This window comes from Equus quagga, chromosome 7 (genome assembly GCF_021613505.1).
Source record: "Equus quagga isolate Etosha38 chromosome 7, UCLA_HA_Equagga_1.0, whole genome shotgun sequence".
Taxonomy (NCBI): domain Eukaryota; kingdom Metazoa; phylum Chordata; class Mammalia; order Perissodactyla; family Equidae; genus Equus; species Equus quagga.
The window spans coordinates 71,285,495-71,303,981 of NC_060273.1; the positions used below are offsets into that span (position 1 = coordinate 71,285,495).

At 40.4% G+C, this 18,487-nt stretch overlaps 1 protein-coding gene across 12 annotated transcripts in view; it reads left to right on the plus strand.

Moving 5' to 3' along the window:
- The window catches only part of HTR4 (5-hydroxytryptamine receptor 4), a 181,489-nt gene that overhangs the window by 70,842 nt on the left and 92,160 nt on the right, over positions 1-18,487 (plus strand). The gene's annotated exons all lie outside the window — the stretch shown is intronic.

Here is an 18,487-nt window from a genome sequence, read left to right on the forward strand (position 1 = left end):
TGTGGAGCTCACTACCTTGTGAGGCTTTGCAGGGCATCTCTGATGATTAGGGCAGGAATGAAAAGTACCAGCTTAATTGCCAGAAGGTCTTAACTGGACCCATGAGGTACACTACTGCTCACTCAGCTGCTTGTGGTATTCATTATGCTACTCACTCTTCTTCTCTCCTTCTGGGCACATTGTACGTCTGAATATCCTACCTCCTTTATGGCTGGGTGGGGACATGTAACTAGTGCTGGCCAATGAGTTGTTGAGTGGAAGTGATGTGAGTCACTTCCAGGCAGGAGCATTTCATTATCAGTTTGTGACACACATGCACGCCCTCCCACTCCCTGAGTTCTCTTTCCCTCTAGTGTCTGTAACTGGCAACATTTAAGATGGTGGTCCCTCCATCAGTCTGGGTTCCCAAGTGAACATGATGAGCAGAACCACCCACAATGCACAGGTACAATGAGTGAAAAATAAACCTTTGTTCTTTTAACTATTGAAGACGGGGGATTGTTTGTTACCAGAGTATAATCTAGCCCCTTCTGACTGATACAATCATGATTGAGAACCCATTCTCAGAAACATTCTCAGCATTGCATTTTAATTATACAAGTGGATTGAACTTGTAATATGAGAAGAAAAGTGTTTGTCATTTTCTCTTTGTTTGAGTTGAATTCTACCTTCCGGTATTTTCCCTCAGTGGACCCAGTCACACTCTTCAGAGCTACATGACAGTGTTTTGGAGGTTGGAGTTCGCTATTCCAGCACCTTGGGGCTTTTGGCTCTCTGGGCTGAAATCCCCATTTCTTCAACTACTCTACTTGTGATGCTGGGAATAATTTGAAGGCCTCTTTCTATTCTAGTTAACTCTGTCTAGATATTTTTGAGTATCTCTGGGTAATCGTTATCCAGAAAAATTCTCAGGATATCCTTAGACTTTTAGCAACTTTAGTGTTCATATCTTTAAGATCCCATAACCTACCTAGGGTGTGTCATGTTCTAGGGTGAGAAGGCTGAGGGATAGTGAAAAAATGTTAAGATCAATGGATTGGATATCCTCAGAGAGTCAAAGAACTTCTGGAGTCAGAGTGCTAAAGGGATGAATTCTAAAGATAGGAAATTATAGTTGAAGAGTGAGATATTTGAAATTAAGATTGTTGGGAGTTACAGCTATTGATAATGACAAGTTCAAGGTTTGAACATTGGAGTGAGTAACTGAGGAAGTATGGAGCACAAGCTCATTGGAGGAGAGCAGGTTAGGAACTTGTAGGTCTCAATGGAGTTCTCAGAACATTTTTTAAGAGCTAAGTATTCACATTCATCTGTATTCCAGCTTATCTATTTGAACTTTTAAATTATCTTCATAAATTATGCCACTGATTACTAAATTTTCTGTAATATTTTGATACATTCATCCTACTACATCATAGGTTCTGGAGTTAGGAAGACCTAGGTTCAAATCCTGAGTTTACTACTTGCTAGTTACGTGACTTTGGGCACACCAGTTCAAATCTTTGAGCCTGAGTTTCTTCATCTGTAAATTGGATGCAGTAGTAACAGCTATCTCCAAAAGCTTGTTGTGACAAGAGAATGAGTTAATGCTTGAAAAGTGGCATTCTTCCTGGTACGTGGTAGCACTCAGATCATTATATTGACTATTCTTTATCCCATTATTACAAAAGCAGAGTGGCCAAAGAGCCCTGAAGAACTGGAAGGCTGCCACCGTCAACCCTAATGGGATACCCTAATTACATTACATTACATATTGCAGCCTAGTGTTTATTTTCAAGCTACCACAAAATTAATTTTTCTATCTCAGTAGCTTCTAGCACATGGAAGCATTTCTACCTCATGAAGTATTCTGAGAAAGAATAACACACACACACACACACACACACACACCCCCACCCCACCCCCAGAATTCCATAAACTTGATTTGCAAATATTGTCAAATTAGATATTCAAAAGATAATGAAATACAGCTTTTTATGAAAGATGTGTATTGCGCCTGTTAAAAATCCTTCAGGGATGTGAATGAGAAAAGCTTGGAGCTAGAGCAGATCTTTCTAATTTTCTTGATAGAGAAGTAGTATGCTGCCTCTGCCTCTCCTCTATTTCCAACCTTTGACATTCACTGATCTTTAACTGCATGTGACCAGGATTGCTAAATCAGGAACTTTTCAGTGCATTAATTTTAGACAAGACACCTGAAGTTCAAGAAAAGAGAACAGCCAAGCTCTTGGAAGTCATTATACTTTTCTGGACCACTGATTGTCAATCATATCAAATCAACCACTACTCTGCCTTTTTTTCAAACCAATATTTTGTAGTACTCCTTGACTATACTGAAATGAAATCCATGAGTAATATAATCTATCCAAACACAGTTTAAAAATTATCCACATAATGCCTTAACTGGAATACAAGAAGGCAATAAAATGAAAATGATTTATGATAAATTAATATATATTCCATTATATAAATGCTCAGACTTGTCTATAGCAGAAAACCTAATAAGCAGTCAGAGACGTGCACTTGTACATTAAATCACCATGCATGCAACAACCACCTGCGGAGTCCAGCACAGGCCTGTTGTGTTGGCAGTTCCAGTACCGTGAGTGGCATTGCCATTGGTGACATATAGGGAATATTTGTTCTGAACAAAATGAAAGCATAGTCTTCCCTTCATTTAGTGTATGTAAATTACCATGCACATATTATTTGTGTTTATATGTAAAAGGAGTTAAGTTCTAGATTAGGTAATTATAAACAAAATTTTCTCTTACACAAATAGCTGGTAGGACATTCTAAAATCATGGAGAATGTGACATGATATAGATTTTATGAGAGATCGTCTCTTGTATTGTAATGTCAGCCATCCTCCTCCTAAATGCCTGTGGTGCTCCCCAATCGTAACCACAGCCCAATGCCCCACAAATATCTCAGATAGCCTCTGGGGGTGGTACCACTTCTATTGAGACTGTGTTCTAGATAGCTTGACTGGAGTACAAACAAGGAAAAGGTTTTTAAATTACTACGGCCCAAGGCCATCCTCAAAAAAAAAAATCCTCTACACTTCAGACATGTCAAAATGCAAAGCTGATCACGTCACCCCCAATGCCAACCTTCTTAAAACAATTTGTGATTCCCCACTGAACTCATGATGAAGACCTAAATACTTAGCCCAGCCTCCAACCCCTCCCGTTCTGACCCTTGTTGGCCTCAGCTGATGGTGCCTCCCCGGGCTCCCTGCGTCCCACGTGTGTTGGTCTTCTTTCAACTGCTGGAGAAGGATGTCGTTCCTATTACTGCACTTCAAGCCCAGGCCCCTGACATTTCCTGCCTTTTCTCAGTCAACTCTCATTCCTCCTTTAAATCACAGCTCAGTTATCACTCCCTCAGAAATGTATTTTCTGATCTCCCATCAGGGTCAACACTACCACGTGTACGTGTACCTCTTTTCATAGCTTCCACAACAGCTGTAATTTCACATGTATGCAATTACTGGATTCATGTCTGTCCACTCCAGTAGCTTCTGAACTCCCGAGGGAAGGAGCCATGCCTTCTTTTCTCTTCTCAGTGACTGAGATAGAGTAGATCCTCAAATATTCTGTTGAGTGCCTGTACAGATGACTGAGTTGACAGAGGGATGGTTGAATGAGCAAGTGAACAAACATGCCTACAGCTAAGCTCATGTTTCTTGGCCAAGCCTCGTTGAGTGAGTGAGTTTGTTTTCTAGTTAGAACAGAGCTCACACCCAACTGCTTAGAGAAATTAATGCTCTCATGGATGACCTGTTTGGCAAGAACAATACCTTAACCTTCTAGTGTGAAGCGTGAAGTATTGTGGGTTTGCTAGAAGTGCAAGAGAAGGTGGAATTGATGGGAGAGGGAGTAGTTCTTCCTTATTTTTCAGTTGAACAAGTAATACGTAAACATATTCTTGTAGTTTAAAATTCCAGTAATACCCCAAATGAGAAAGTCTCCCATCACCTTCCACTCTCCTGCCCCAAATATTTATGATTAACAATTGATTGTGCATTCTAATGGCTATAACCTCTGAATTTACATGTATGTATACATGTATATGCATGCATATCTCTCCTCTCCTCTCTCCGTTTTTATTTTCCTTCAAACTCTTATAGTATCATATTATGTGTATTAGTCTATGATTTGTTTCATTTAACCATATGTCTTGGATTATTTTATGATTTTAGTGTTTATATATATATATATAAAGATTCTATTATTTGTGTATATATAAAAGGATATCTATAAATATATAAGATATTGCAAATACAGTCACAATCTCCTCCTGATAAAATAGCTACCTCTTCCTGCCCCCATCCCACAGTCACTCCCCTGGTTCCATTGTTTATCAACCCAGCACATGTCTGTATACTTTTTATTACGTGTATATGAATTCCTTCTCATTCTTTTTAACATCTGCATAATATTTAAGGGCATCCAAGGTGCTGTGATTTAATCAATCACTCCCAGACTGGTGGACATCTGTACTGTCTCCAAGCGTTCATTTTTACTGACAATATAGCAACACACATCCTTCTACACCTAAGCAAGCGTGCAGGCATTTCCCTAGAGTATATACGTGGAAAAGGTGCATTCAGAATTTTCGAAGATACTGCCAAATTAGCATCCACAAAGCTTTGCCAATGTTTCTTCCCACAGCTCAGCACGTCCTTATCAACTCAAAAGATGGCCAATTTAGTGTTTTTCTAATCTGATGGGTGAAAATGATTTCTCGTTGTTTTAAGTTACATTTTCCTAACTACTTATCATGTATACATCTTTAGGCAAGCTCACGGACCATTTGTTAAAAAGAGTGGCTTTACAATATACAATTTATACCACATGTTCCATGAAGACAGGGACCATTTCTGTCTCATTCTCCATGGTAGCCCCAAGGTCAAACATGTTAGATACATAATGAATTTTGGTTGGTTGGTTAGTTGATTGATTTATAGATTAATTGATTACCAGACTCACATTTATACTTAAAATATTCACTGAGTAGAAACACTCAGTGAAAAAAAAATGAGTCTTGTGACACTTATGGAAGAACAAAAAAGTGGAACTAAGGGTAGTTAAGAACCCTAAACTTTGCAAAAAATATTTCAACTCAGTTTTTATAAAGGCAATGGAACTGGAGAGGACAGACTTAATGTTGTCTCTGTTGGATATAAAATATGTAAAGTCTTGTGGAAAAGACAGAGTAATTTATAAGTAGATGATTAAAGTATCTGAAAGCAGTACTTTGATCAAAAGGGATAAATGGCTACATATGAACTGAATTGTGTCTCCCCTCTCCCATTTATATGTTGAAGTCCCAACCCCAGGTGTGCTGGTATGTGGAGATGAGACCTTTGGGAGGTAGTGACAACTAGATTTAGATCAGGTCATCAGAGTGGGGCTCTCCTGATGGGATGAGTGCCCTTATAAGAAGAGATACCAGAGAGCTTGCTGTGTGAGGACACACAGAGAAGGCAGCCTTCTGTAAGCCTGGAAGCTAGCTTTTGCCAGTAACCCACTCTGCCGGCATCTTGATCCTGTATTTTCCAGCCTTCAGAACTGTGAGAGACTAGATTTCTGTTGTTTAAGCCACCCAGCCTGTGGTATTTTGTTATAGCAGCCTGAGTGGACTGAGACGGTAATATAACAGATGTTATAATCATGATTTCTCAGATAGTCTATAATGGCATCATTTATTCCTTAACTTATTTAAACAAATGTTTCTTGAGTATCTACTGTGTACCAAGAAAACAGACAAAGGCTCTGCTTTCTTGGTGCTTACCATCTATTGGAGGGGAGGTAGTCAATAGACGCCAAAAAACAAAAAAACATGCTTTATGTTAGATAAATGCCATGAGGAAAAAGAAGACAGCAGAAGGAATCTGAGAATGACAGGGTGTGTTACATTAATTAGGATGGTCAGGAAAGCCCTCTTTTGAGTAGAGAACTAATTGAAGCCAAGGAGGGAACCCAGTGGATATCTGGGGGTGAGTTTCTGGGAAGACAACACAACAGGTGCAAAGGTCATAGTGCCCTTGACATATTAGAGAAATAGCCAGAAGGCTGCTGTGCCCAGAGCAGAATAAAGAGAAGAAACAGTGGGAACTGAGGTCAAAGGGGCAGTTGATGCCAGATTTCCTACACCTGCGGAGGTCACAGTAGGAACTTCAGATATTCTGCATGAGCTGGGAAACCGTTGAAGAATTTTGAGCAGGGAACACACATTGTCTTCCTTAACGTTTCAGAGCTGTAACTCTGGCTTTTGTGTAGAAAATAGGCCAGAAGAGCTGGGGATTGAAGACAAGAGACTAAGTTAGAGATGATCGTAGCTTGGACTGGTATTAGTAGAGCCACTGATGAGAAGTGGTTAGATTCAAGATGCAGTTGGAAATGCCAAAACACATAGAGAGGGAGAAGAATTTTAAAGTTTTTAGAATTTAGAATTTTAGAGAGTATTAAAACCATTCTTTCTTTACAGCAGCTTCAGGTAGGTAGGCAAGCACTAAGTGAGAATCCATTTTCTTAAGCTCCATAGGTTACAGCTGTGTTTGCAATTAAACACTCTTAAAATGAAGCACACCAAGGGGCTGGCCTGGTGCCGCAGCAGTTAAGTTTGCTTCTTCGTCTTTGGCAGCCCGGGGTTCACCTGTTTAGACTCTGGGTGCAGACCTATGCACCACTTGGCAAGCTATGTTGTGGCAGGCGTCCCACATGTTAAGTAGAGGAAGATGGGCATGGATGTTAGCTCAGCGCCAGTCTTCCTCAGCAAAAAGAGGAGGTTTGGCGGCAGATGTTAGCTCAGAGCTAATCTTCCTCAAAAAAAAAAAAAAATCAAGCACACCAATTGGTAGATTAATAATTGGTTGGAGAAACAATTCTTGCAGATTTAATATACTTATCAAGGCAATTTTATGGACAGAACTTAATATAGACAATGCATTTTGAAAAAATAACTTTCATGCCGTACGAATGTAATACACATTTGATGTGAAAAATTGAGAAAAGATAGAAAAATATAAAGAAGTAATTCAAGTTTTTCTAGAATGGCATCATCTAGAGATAACTATGCTGCCTGCATTTAATTTTCATATATCGGTTACATATAATATATATTATTATGTGTGTAAATGTTAGGTACTATATATGGATCGTTTAACTGTACATACGTAAGTATGTATGTATGTGTGTGTATATCACATATACCTACCAAGCTTGCATTTGAATTTTACTCTACAACATTGAGGTGTAAGAAATGCCACATTTCTTTAAATCTCTAAATTTAGTTAACTTTTTAGTGAACCCTTCAAGCTGGGTCTTGAGGGGACATTCAGTCTCAGACATTTTGTGGACCTCTTCCTCTTTCTGGGTCAAGCTGGACCTTTTACTTTTCAGTCCATGCTGGTCACCACCACCAGGCTCATTGTTCACCTCTACCTGGTCCCTGGGAGGCAGGAAGCGCTGCTGCTTCCACGCCAAGCTCGGCACTGGGGTTTTGGATTCTAGCAGTTGGTCTCTGTGACTGCTGAGCGGGAGTGTGGTGTTCCTTCTTGCTCTTCTTGGAGTTTGCAAACCTCTGCTTTCTCCAAGTCATAGCTCTTCAAACCTCCCGCCTTAGTTAGCTGCTTCCACCTTTAGGTCAGGTGATTATGTTCTGTTGCCAGAAACTTCTGCCTTCAGTCCTGCAACTCAAAAAACCCATAACCAACATTGCTGATAACTCAAAACACAAATCTTAGTTATCTTGTTGGAAAAGAGGAGGAAGATAACCACTCATTCTTTCTAGTCTTCTTTGTGATTTTAAGAAAAAGGTCACAAGTTAATCCCTCAATAGTTTATTTTTCTGCACCCATATGTAAATACACATTTTTATAGAAAATTGGGCTTGTGCTTTGCTGTTTCATACTTGCTTTTAACATTGAACAATATTTATAAGAACTGGCCCCTCGTTAAATATTCTTTTCAAACCTGGATTTTAATGGCTGTGTAAATGTTAAATAAATATGAAATTGTTTATATAACCAGTATCCAACTTTAAACATTTAGGTTGTTTCCAATTTTCCCAATTATAAGCAATATGGTTATGAGTCAAGTGTCATTATGAACACCTTTAACAATTTATTTTTTCAGTTAGATTCTTAGAAATGGAATTATTGGAGCATGAATATTTTTAAGATCTTTTTACATTTGTCATAAGCAATGTCTGGATATACATTTATGAGCTGTAATTCAGTGCTTAGGTTTGCCAGATTGGAATGCCACAGTAGTCGTTTCTTTTTTTTAAAGATTGGCACCTGAGCTAACATCTGTTGCCGATCTTCTTCTTTTTTTTTTTTTGCCTTCTCCTGAAAGCCCCCCAGTACATAGTTGTGTATTCTAGTTGTAAGTCCTTCTGGTTGTGCTATGTAGGACGTGGCCTCAGCATGGCCTTAATGAGTGGTGCCATGTCCATGCCCAGGATCCGAACCAGAGAAACCCTGGGCCGCCAAAGTGGAATGTACGAACTTAACCACTTGGCCACGGGGCCGGCCCCCACGGCAGTCATTTTTAATGAGCTTACTTTATATGATTCCGTCCCAGTCTCTAGGGATGCCTGGTACCATCCGGGTAGAGAATCTGAACTTCAATCTGGCCAACCTTGGGTGACACCACAGGCACTCTCCGCCTGCCTTCCTCCATGCCCCTCGCTCCCCAGCCTGCTCTTATAGCTCACATGCAAGATAGGGTCTGTAGTGTTGGTGAGTGTTGATGGTGAACTTCAGTGCAGAGCCTTTCTCTTCAAAACCCTCACTCCCCATCAAGATATTGAGTACTCTCCACTTTTCTCATGCTTATGGCACTCGATATGCCCCCAAATTCTTACCCTTACGTTTCTATACCACCTTCAAAACTCCATCTCCACTCCTATGAACTTTCAGCACACTTTTTCCCCCCTCTGCTCTATCACGTTTGCTTCTATTAGTTATGTCTGGAAAAACTCCAATGTATTCTTACTCACTCCCTCTCTTCTCTGGACTCTATTTTTGCTTGTTATTTCAACAGCCCCCAGCCAAATTACAGCATGCTGTCATAGTGATCAGTCATCAACCAGACTGAGCTTCTTACTATACTATGAGCGAGAGGACCAGGACAAATGTGAATGCCATTTGTGTACATTTGAAATGAACAGAAAGGATGAATCATAATAGTTAGCATTTGTGAGCATGTTGTATATGTCAGGCAGTATTCTAAGTGTTTTATATCTATTTCCTTAATTAGTCCTCACAACAACTTCAGTAAAAGGAGGTGACCAGAAAATAGATTTAGAAGTGTTGTTAGCCTTCAGAGTGGAACCTGGGAAAGGCTTCTGATATTCTTTGGAGAAACCAGCTAACTATTTGGTAGTCTGCATATGATGTCGACAATTATAAGTTGTAACTCAAAGAGATGACTGGTGGCCCCAATACATCTGGCTCAGAGAGTGGTTTAGACACAGGATGACTTCCCAGGGAATAAGCTGTTTGAGGACAAAGGATATGCAAGGGCTTGCCAGGTAAAGAAAGGGAGGGGGAGGAAGGGTTTAACAAGTGTGTCCCACCTCCCTGAATGGACATTTGGGTACTTCTCTGTAGTAGAGTTAGTTATGGAGCAGTGTCAGAAGTGGAGCTGGTGAGCTAAGTAGGAACCAGGTTAAACCAGGTCAAATTTGGTATTTTACCAAAATTGTAATTGCAATTGCAATGTGAGGACATTACAGGATTTTGGACAGGTAGGTGGAGATGAATTAATTCCTTCTGGAAGAACAAAACAAAACATTTTGGCTTCAGTGCTGATAATGGTTGGGAAGAGGAAGAGTCAAGGCAGATGACCAATTAAGAGGTTACTCACTCATTCATCTTTTTGAGTACTTGTATGTGCCGGGCACTGTTCTAGGTGCTAGAAATGCATCCGTGAACGTAACAGACCAAGTCCCTGCTTTTAGTAAGATTACATTCAAGACATTTTAGTGTCTAGGAGTGCATAGGAGGTAACAGCTGTGAAAATCAATAATGCAAGATGGGGTCTAGAGAGTGAGAGGAGAGGTCCTGTTTTAGATATGGTGGTCAGGAAGGCCCTCTCTTCAGAGGTGAATCTGAGCAGAGACTTGAATGAAGTGAGGAAGTGAGTAGTTTTGATCCCTTGGAATAGAGAGATCCAGATGGAGATCAAATGAGAGACCTTGGGTAGCTCGTTTGGGAATGATGAGCAAGCAGCATGGGACAAGGAGAAAGTAGTAAGAGTTGAGATCGTAGAAGCAGCCAAGAACCAGCCTTGTACAGCCATTTAGGCCATAGTAAGTCTGAGTATTACTCTGAGTGTGATGACAAACCATCTCAAGGGCAGTGAGTAGGGAAGTGACATGTTCCAACCTAAAGATTTTACCAAGCTCCTTCTGTCTACTGGCTAAAGAGTGGATTGTTTATAGAAAACAATAGAAGCAGGAACACCAGTTGGAAGGGCTTTGCCATCACCCAGGTGAGGCATGGTGTGGTTTAAACTAGGGTGGTCATAGTGGAGGAGCTGGGAAAGGATCAGACTCAGAAGACATTTTTTAGGTAGAGCTAACAGGATTTGTTGATGTATGTGACATATGAGAGAAAGAGGCTTATTAAGAATTACTGCAAGATTTTTGGCCTGAGCAGTTGGAAAAATAGGTTTGCTGCTTATTGAGATGGGAAGCAGGGTTGAGGTGAGGCAAATCAAGAGTTCCATTTTAGACATGTTAAACTTAAGCCGTCTGGTAGACTGATTACTGAAGACAGAGTAGGCCGTAGGATGTGAGTTGCTGCAGTAGGCTAGACAAAGTTCACAGAAAGGCCTCCATGAGGGTATTGCCAGCAGACCAGAGAGAAGTGAAGAGATTTAAGAGACACTCAAAGTAGATAATGGCTTAGGGAAAAGAGAAGGAGAAATGGAGTAAGATGCCTGGTTTCTGGCTTGGTCAACTGGAATGATGCTACTTTCCACTTAGAAAATCCAGAGGAATGAATGACTCCTGTTAACTAGGTTCCTTTTAGTTGGCTCTTATAGATCTTAGTGTCTCTATACCATGTTCTTCTTTGGGCCAAACTTATCTGTGGTTCCAAAAGAGCAGGGATCATCAAACTGGTTTCATAAAGGGTCAGAGCAAATAGTTTCTGCTTTTGCAGGCCATATAGGCTCCGTCATAATTACTGAACTCTGCCTTTGTAGTGGAAAGAAGCCATAGAAAGTACATAAGCAATTGAGCGTGGTTGTGTTCCAGTGAACTTTTATTTATAAAAACAGGCAGTGGGCTGGGTTTGGCCACTGGCCGTTGTTTGGCTACCTCTGCAGTAGAGCAACACTAAATAGTTTTCTTCTTTCATCCGAGCATAAGATTTTTGCACTGTCAGAGCAGAGGTGAGAAGGGAAATCATAATACTTAGCAACAGAAAGCCTGGACCCTGGCAAAATATGCAGAGCTGGATCTATTAGCAATTGGAACCAGTGACAAAGGCCAATTATAGTAAATGGATGGGGCAGGTTGTTATCAGAGTGTGGGAAATTCCTCTTTTGCTTGAGCCCTTATCCTGGGAGTAAATGATTGACTGCAGTCTACATTTTTCCCCTAGGCTAGGTTTCTCATAACCAGAAGAATAATTTCAAGGAAATGATCAGCCAGATACTGAAAACATGCCATGCGTTTTATTCCAAAGGAAGACATTTCTGTAGCTGATGGGCATTTCTGTATCCTGAACAATTGTGGGCAGAGATGTTTGCAAAACAAACAAGAGACCCTATGCTAAATCTGCATATAGAGAAAAAATACATTGCAAAGAAAAACAATTTATCTCTGGAACTGTTGCCTCCAATTTTGGAGGAATGAGTTTTCTTAAACAGAGACTTACCTCTAAGGTATAATTTACTGTCACTATCATTTTATTATTTTATTTCCAAGAAAAATGGAAGCCCTGGTAGTTAACACGGTGCAGCAGGGAAAATCTTCCTAAATGTAGATCTCACCTGGTCCCATTGGTTCTGGCTTGGCTTTATATTCAGGCATGGTCTCAGAGAACAGTGTCTTTGATCCTGCCATCCTTTGTATTCCTTGCAGCTTTGAACTCCATTATACTCTCTACAGACAGATCCTCTTTGGCTTTGAAGTTTTTCTTATGCCCAATATGTGTGATCTTTGAGGCCCTCGACAAGTCTATTAAGAGCTTACCACAAGAATTTTTCTCCATATGTTTGCATTTGAAAAATACTTAGCTTTCATCATCTGTGCACCAACCACCACCCCCACCCTCCCACTCTCCTCTATAGGGTCTTCAAAAACAATCAAAAAGAGCTCTTTTAGAGTTGCATAGAAACTCCATTATGCATAATTTCCATCCTGTAAGGATTTCTTTTTTTCCCTACCATTTTCTATAGCCAGCGTATTTTTACAAGGCAAATTAAGCTGTCATCATCAATGTTTTGGATATTAAGTTTTTAGACAAAAAGTAAAACTTCTGCATGTCTTTTTTTTTTTTAAAGGAAATTTGTTCAATTTCAAACGAGCACCTTTAAAATTTCATGGGAAAAGCATTGGACTTGCAATCAGAACGTGTCAGTTTACATCCCAGGTCCACTACTTGATAGTGGTAGAATCTTAAGATTCCTGAGTGTGCTGAGCACCAGTCTCTTCTGAAGAAAGGGCATCATGATATTAGATTCCATGGTAATTGTGAGGAGGAAATGAGCCAACATCAAAACCTCCTTAGTGGATTGTTTGGCGTATGGTATGTGCTCAATAAATCAATGTTAAACTCTTCCCACTTCCAAGGAGTAAGTTCCAAACCTAGGAGAAAAGAAAGTAATTTGCAATGGAGAAATGAGGGTTAGGGTAAACAACGACATCCTTTGGGATGCTTTAGGTCAACTGGTCTTCAAACTGTGGTTCCCAGACCTCATCAGCATCAACTAGGAGCTTGTTAGAAATGCACGTTTGGGGTCCCACTCCAGATGTAGTGAATTAGATACTGTGCAAGTGGGTCCAGAAGTCTGTGTTTTAACCAGGCCTTCCAGGGGATCATGATGCTCCCTGTTGATTCTGGAGCACCACTGCTCTGATGCCCTTATTATGGTACAGTTTTATATGAATTATCTTATTTAATCCTTCTGTTAAAACAAAAGGCATTTGTAAGAAAAAAAAGCGTACCATAAAAAAAAACATTAGGGAGACCTGAAAACTTACCATTAAGAAGCCAAATAAGTAAGTATTTGTAAGTAAGACAAATAATAAGAAACACTCTCTCCTCCAGGAAAGACTTCTAACTAATTTGAAAATATAAGATTCCAGGTAAGTGTAACATCAAGACACATCTAGAATGTGGAAATAAATGAAGACCACCAGAATGAGAACAGAGGCTGTTTGTTTAGAGCCTGCTATAGCAAAGAGGTCAGCCATCATCACTTGCATTTGGCAAAGTCTCAAAGTCAGGTGGAGGAGTAGAAAAGCTCGAGGTGAAAAAAACAGGGCTTCAGCTGTGCTCTTTCTGGAGGTTGTTGACATGGAGATGCAGAAGGTGCACTAACAAAAAGTAGGGCATCTTATGTAACTGGTTGGGCGGCGTATTTGTCTTTCTCTACTTGGTCTTGAGTTGGAAGCAGGTCGGAGGGAAAGCTGGCAGTCATTGAACACGTCCTCACCTTTCTGGGCTGGTTGCTGCACAGATTGTCAGAGTTTTATTGTTATATAGGGTCTGGCCATTGTATATTAGTCTCTCAAGAAACAGAAAAAAAAGTGGGTATATTTAAAGGAAATGGCGTATGCTTTAAAAAAGTTACAGTTACATTATTTCTCAAGTTATTGGTTATAGGGGAAAACAATGAACAGACTCATGGATACTACTATTTCTACTTTAATTAAAAAGGCATTTTAAAAATTAAATTACATAATAAATATGACCAAGGCAAATATTATCTGAGTTTAGCTCTCCTATACGTACTCCAGCTCTCATGGATTTTGTTCATGGTGAGTAATAAAGGTAATGAAGACAGTGCATACACGACATAATTAGTGATAAAAAATTATGTATACTGTCACAGCAAAAATTGCACTGGACAAAGTTAAACAGGTAAGGATGACTTTCTTCAGGGTCGTTGCAATAGAGAAGAAAGACCAGAATGCAGTCTGAATTCAATTTTGCTGAAACAAAGTGCAGGAGAGGTTGTTGGAAATGGAGTGGGGGCGTGGATCATAGGCCGTCCGTGTTTGCTAATGGGCCTTATCCAAAGGAAGCAGAAGATAGTTGTGCAACTGGGAGAGATGTGTCCACCGAAGAAAGGCTCCTACCCTCCCACAGAGGCTGGGCGATTGGGGCTTTTTCTTCCTTGATGATTATATTTCAGAGGGATGGCTACCAGGGCCTAGAAGGAGACAGTCCTAGCTTATAAAACTGCCAAGAGGCTTTTAATAAGATTTATATTCCAAAGGACCAGAGAAAGAATTTACAAGTTTTCTAAAGAAAATGCTCTAAGAAAGGTGAGGCCAGAGCCTAGAATCAGGAAGAAGTCTGTCTAAAGTTAAATCAAGCAGAGGAGAAAGTTAAGGACGGCTTTGTCAATACCCAATCTTTTATTATTATAGAAAACACCAGGGACCTTACACTTTAAAGCTAATAAAATTCACACTAGCAAAATACCATCCCATTTTAGGCAGGCTGTCTCTTTTAAGCCGGAGTGCCTTTGCATTCTTTGTGCCGGACTGTGGATTGGTAAGAAAATGAACACTTTTTTCTCGAATTTACATGCAGTTATTTTGCAAAGGACTATGCAGCGGTAGGCAGGATGGGTGAAGGAAGCACTTGTATGGGGAATATTCCAACTGCCTGGGATCCTTTGTGGATGTGCTGTATGTATCTTCACGAAGAATGTTTCCCGTGTGGTTGCACTCTCAGTGGGTGGGAGAGGAGAGCCGTTCTGTGGAGATCACTGGTCTGATGATGGAGTCCTCTTGTCAAATGTAACTTCCCTGCAAAGTTCAATACATACAAGGAAAAGAACTGCTCTAGTTGCTACCTCCTTGCCTCCCTTCATTCCCAGAGGTGGCCCTGTGGGATTTCTGGGGAGCTACCAAGGAACACTTTTTTTTTCACTCGACATTTTCTTTGCTCTGTGCTTCCACAACAACATGCTCACCTGGTGTTCCTCAGACATCCCTGGACATTCTCTCTCTTCTGCTGGTTCCTCTGTCTCTCCTGCAGGTCTCAATATTGGAATTCATCAAGACCCTGGCCCTCTTCTTGGGTGATGGCCTTCCTCCCCCAGGCTCTGATCTAAATGCTGGAAACCCCAAGTGCGTATCTCTGGCCCAGTCATCCTTTCTGAGCTCCAGACGAGTATCTAGTTGCCTCCTTGACATCTTTACTTGAATGTTTTATGCATATCTCACACTTAACATGTTTTCAGTCTCATTAAATTGTACCGACGTTTACTCAGATAAGCAAATCAGAATTATTATTTTCATTTCTGCTTCCTCCCATCCACCCATGGAATCTGTTGTGCTTATCTCTCCCTTTACTTCCCCAATATACTTTTATTCCACCCACCTCTCTATCTCCACAGCCACCACCCTACTGCAAGCCACTGGCTTCTCTTACCTGGACTCTGGCAAGGGCCGCTGATAGGTTTACTTACTTTCTCTCCCATTTACATCCGCAGTGTCACTTTTCTGCTTACATCACTTCATTGCATTCTCATTTATTGTCTAATGAAACATAACTTCTCACCAGCACAGACAAAGCCCTCAGGATCTGGCTCCTGACTACTTTTTGGAGCTCATCTCAGATTCTTCATCCTTTGCTCATTCCCCTCTGATTGTGAGCACAAGAGTCTTTCCTGTCTCAGGGCCTTTGCACTTGCCCTTCTCCTGGTTCCTCTAACTCATAGATCCTCCACGTATATCAGAATTCAGCTAAATGTGACCTCTAGTGTTCCCTGATTCCCTAACATTTCCCTCTAACCCAGTTGTTCTCTATGACACCATCGTGTAGATGCCCTTTATAGTCTTACTACCCTAAGTGTGACTCACGAACCAGCAGCATGAGCATCACTCATGCTCTTCAAGAGCCTACGGGCTGGTGAGAAATGCAGAACCTCACACCCCACCTCAGAGCAAAAGAAGCAGATTCTGCATGTTAACAGTGCAATCCCCAGTAGATTCGTATGAGTATTAAAGTTTGAGATTGTGACTTGGAACACTGATCACAAACTAGCTATCTTTATTTCTTTAGTTGAGCACTTGCTTGCTGTCTGTTTCCATCAGTAGTGTGAACTCCATGAAGGTGGAGACTTTGTCCACCTTCTTTGCTCTTGTTTCTCAGTGCTGAGCACAGCTCTTGGCGTATGGTTGACAATCAATACACACTTGATAAGTGAGAGGTTTAATCTAACTTCCTCAATTGATCCATGAAGAAACTGAGCTCAGAGAAGGCAAGTGACTTTTTTTTGAAGTTATGTAGTTAATATTAACAAGGCCCAGTACAAAAAAAGAAAAAAGTATTCTTGACTCCTAAGAAAGTTTATTTTGTGTGTGTGTGTGTGACCTTGAAACCAGTTGTTCTGGATGATATAACAAAGCATAATCTAAAACTTCCTTAGCTATTTTCTCTGTATGGGCTTCTGATATTAATAACAATGATCACTTATTACACTTGATCTTAGCCAAAAGGCCGAGAAGCAATGATTACTTATTTATGTTGTATTTTGTCATTTGTGATCCACTTTCACATACACTAACCTATGTAGAAATTTATCCAGAATTATTGTCATAGGTCTTCTTTTAAGAACAGAGTAAATGGTAAACAGAGCCCGCAAGTTTGTGGAGTTTCTTTATTAACGGATCAAGAGATCACTGTAAAAGCAAAAGAGAAGAGAAAGTAAAATTTCTCATGAGAATAACTGTCAAAGAACCAACTTAGTGGAGTGGACAGCTCTTTGACCAGGTGAGAACTGTCTGGTAGTGGTTGACAATATTCTTGGAGGGCATCAGAGGTAACCCAAGGATCTAACTAACATGGATTTTGGGGAAGTGGTTCCTAATTTACTTTAATTATCATTGCTGGACGTAACATTTTGTTCATTGGACGGTTCTGCCTAATTAAAAAAGCTCTTTCTATGGTTAAATTTTGCTTGTCACTCACAGTTTAAAGTTTAACTATTTCTAGCTCCTAATTAGCATGCCACAAAGGAACCACAACATTGAACGTGGGGTTCTGTGACCCTGACATTCCCTCTTGATATGAAATAGACATTCTCTGGAGCCAGGAAAGTTCAGCACAGACTCTCAATCTGTTTTTTTCTCCTACAAGAGGAAAGGCAGTGCAGGAGAGATGGCTCTAATGGCAGGAGTGTAGTTGACAGACAATCCACATTCTAAAGATATCTTCGTTATCAATGTCCACAGACAGGAAAGGTGCCTCAACTCAGCCAGTCCTACCTGCCTCCAATACAGGAGCCCTATACACTGTCCTGATATATGGTCATCCGTGTGTCCTTTTTTTCATTCTGATAAAATATACATAACATAAAATTTACCATTAGTACATAAAATAACCATTTTAAATGTACAATTCAGTGACAATAAGTGCATTTTCAATGGTGTGTGACCATTGCCGCTATCCATTTCCAGAATTTTTTCATCACCCAAACAGAAACTGTATGCTCACTAAATAATTTCCCATTGCCCTCCCCCCCTAGCCCCTGGTAACTACTATTCTACTTTCTTTCTCTATGAATTTGCCTATTCCAGGCTCCTCAAGTAAGTGGAATCATACAGTATTTGTCTTTTTATGTCTGGTTTATTTCACTTAGCATAACGTTTTCAAGATTTATCCCTGTTGTAGCATGTATCAGACCTTCATTCCTTTTTGTGACTGAATAAAATTCCACAGTAGGTGTACACCCCATTCTGTTTATCTGTTGGTGGACACTTGGGTTGTTTCCACCTGTTGGCTGTTGTGAATAATGCTGCTGTGACCATTGGTGTATGTGTATCCATTCCGGTCCCTGTTTTCAGTTCTTTGGGGTGTATACCTATGACTAGAATTGTTGAATCATATGGCCTTTCAGTATTTAGCCTTTTGAAAACCAGCAAACTCTTTTCCGCAGCAGCTGCACCACTTTACATTTCCACCACACAGCAATGCACAGAGGTTCCAGTTTCTCCACATTCTCAGCAACACTTGTTATTTTTAGGTTTTGTTTTGTTTGGATAATTACCGTGCTAATGGGTGCGAAGTGGTATCTCATTGACATCTAGGTATTCTTAAACACTTCCTGAGCCAGGGAGCTCAAAAGAACACCAGGAAGCTATTGCGCATCATCCTTAGTTGTTAGAAAGTTCTTGTTATCCATCACTAGCTCTTGCCTCCCTCTAGCAGTGATTCGCAACCTGGTTGCACATCAGAATCACTTGGGAGCTTTAAAAAATTCCAATATTCAGGCTGCAA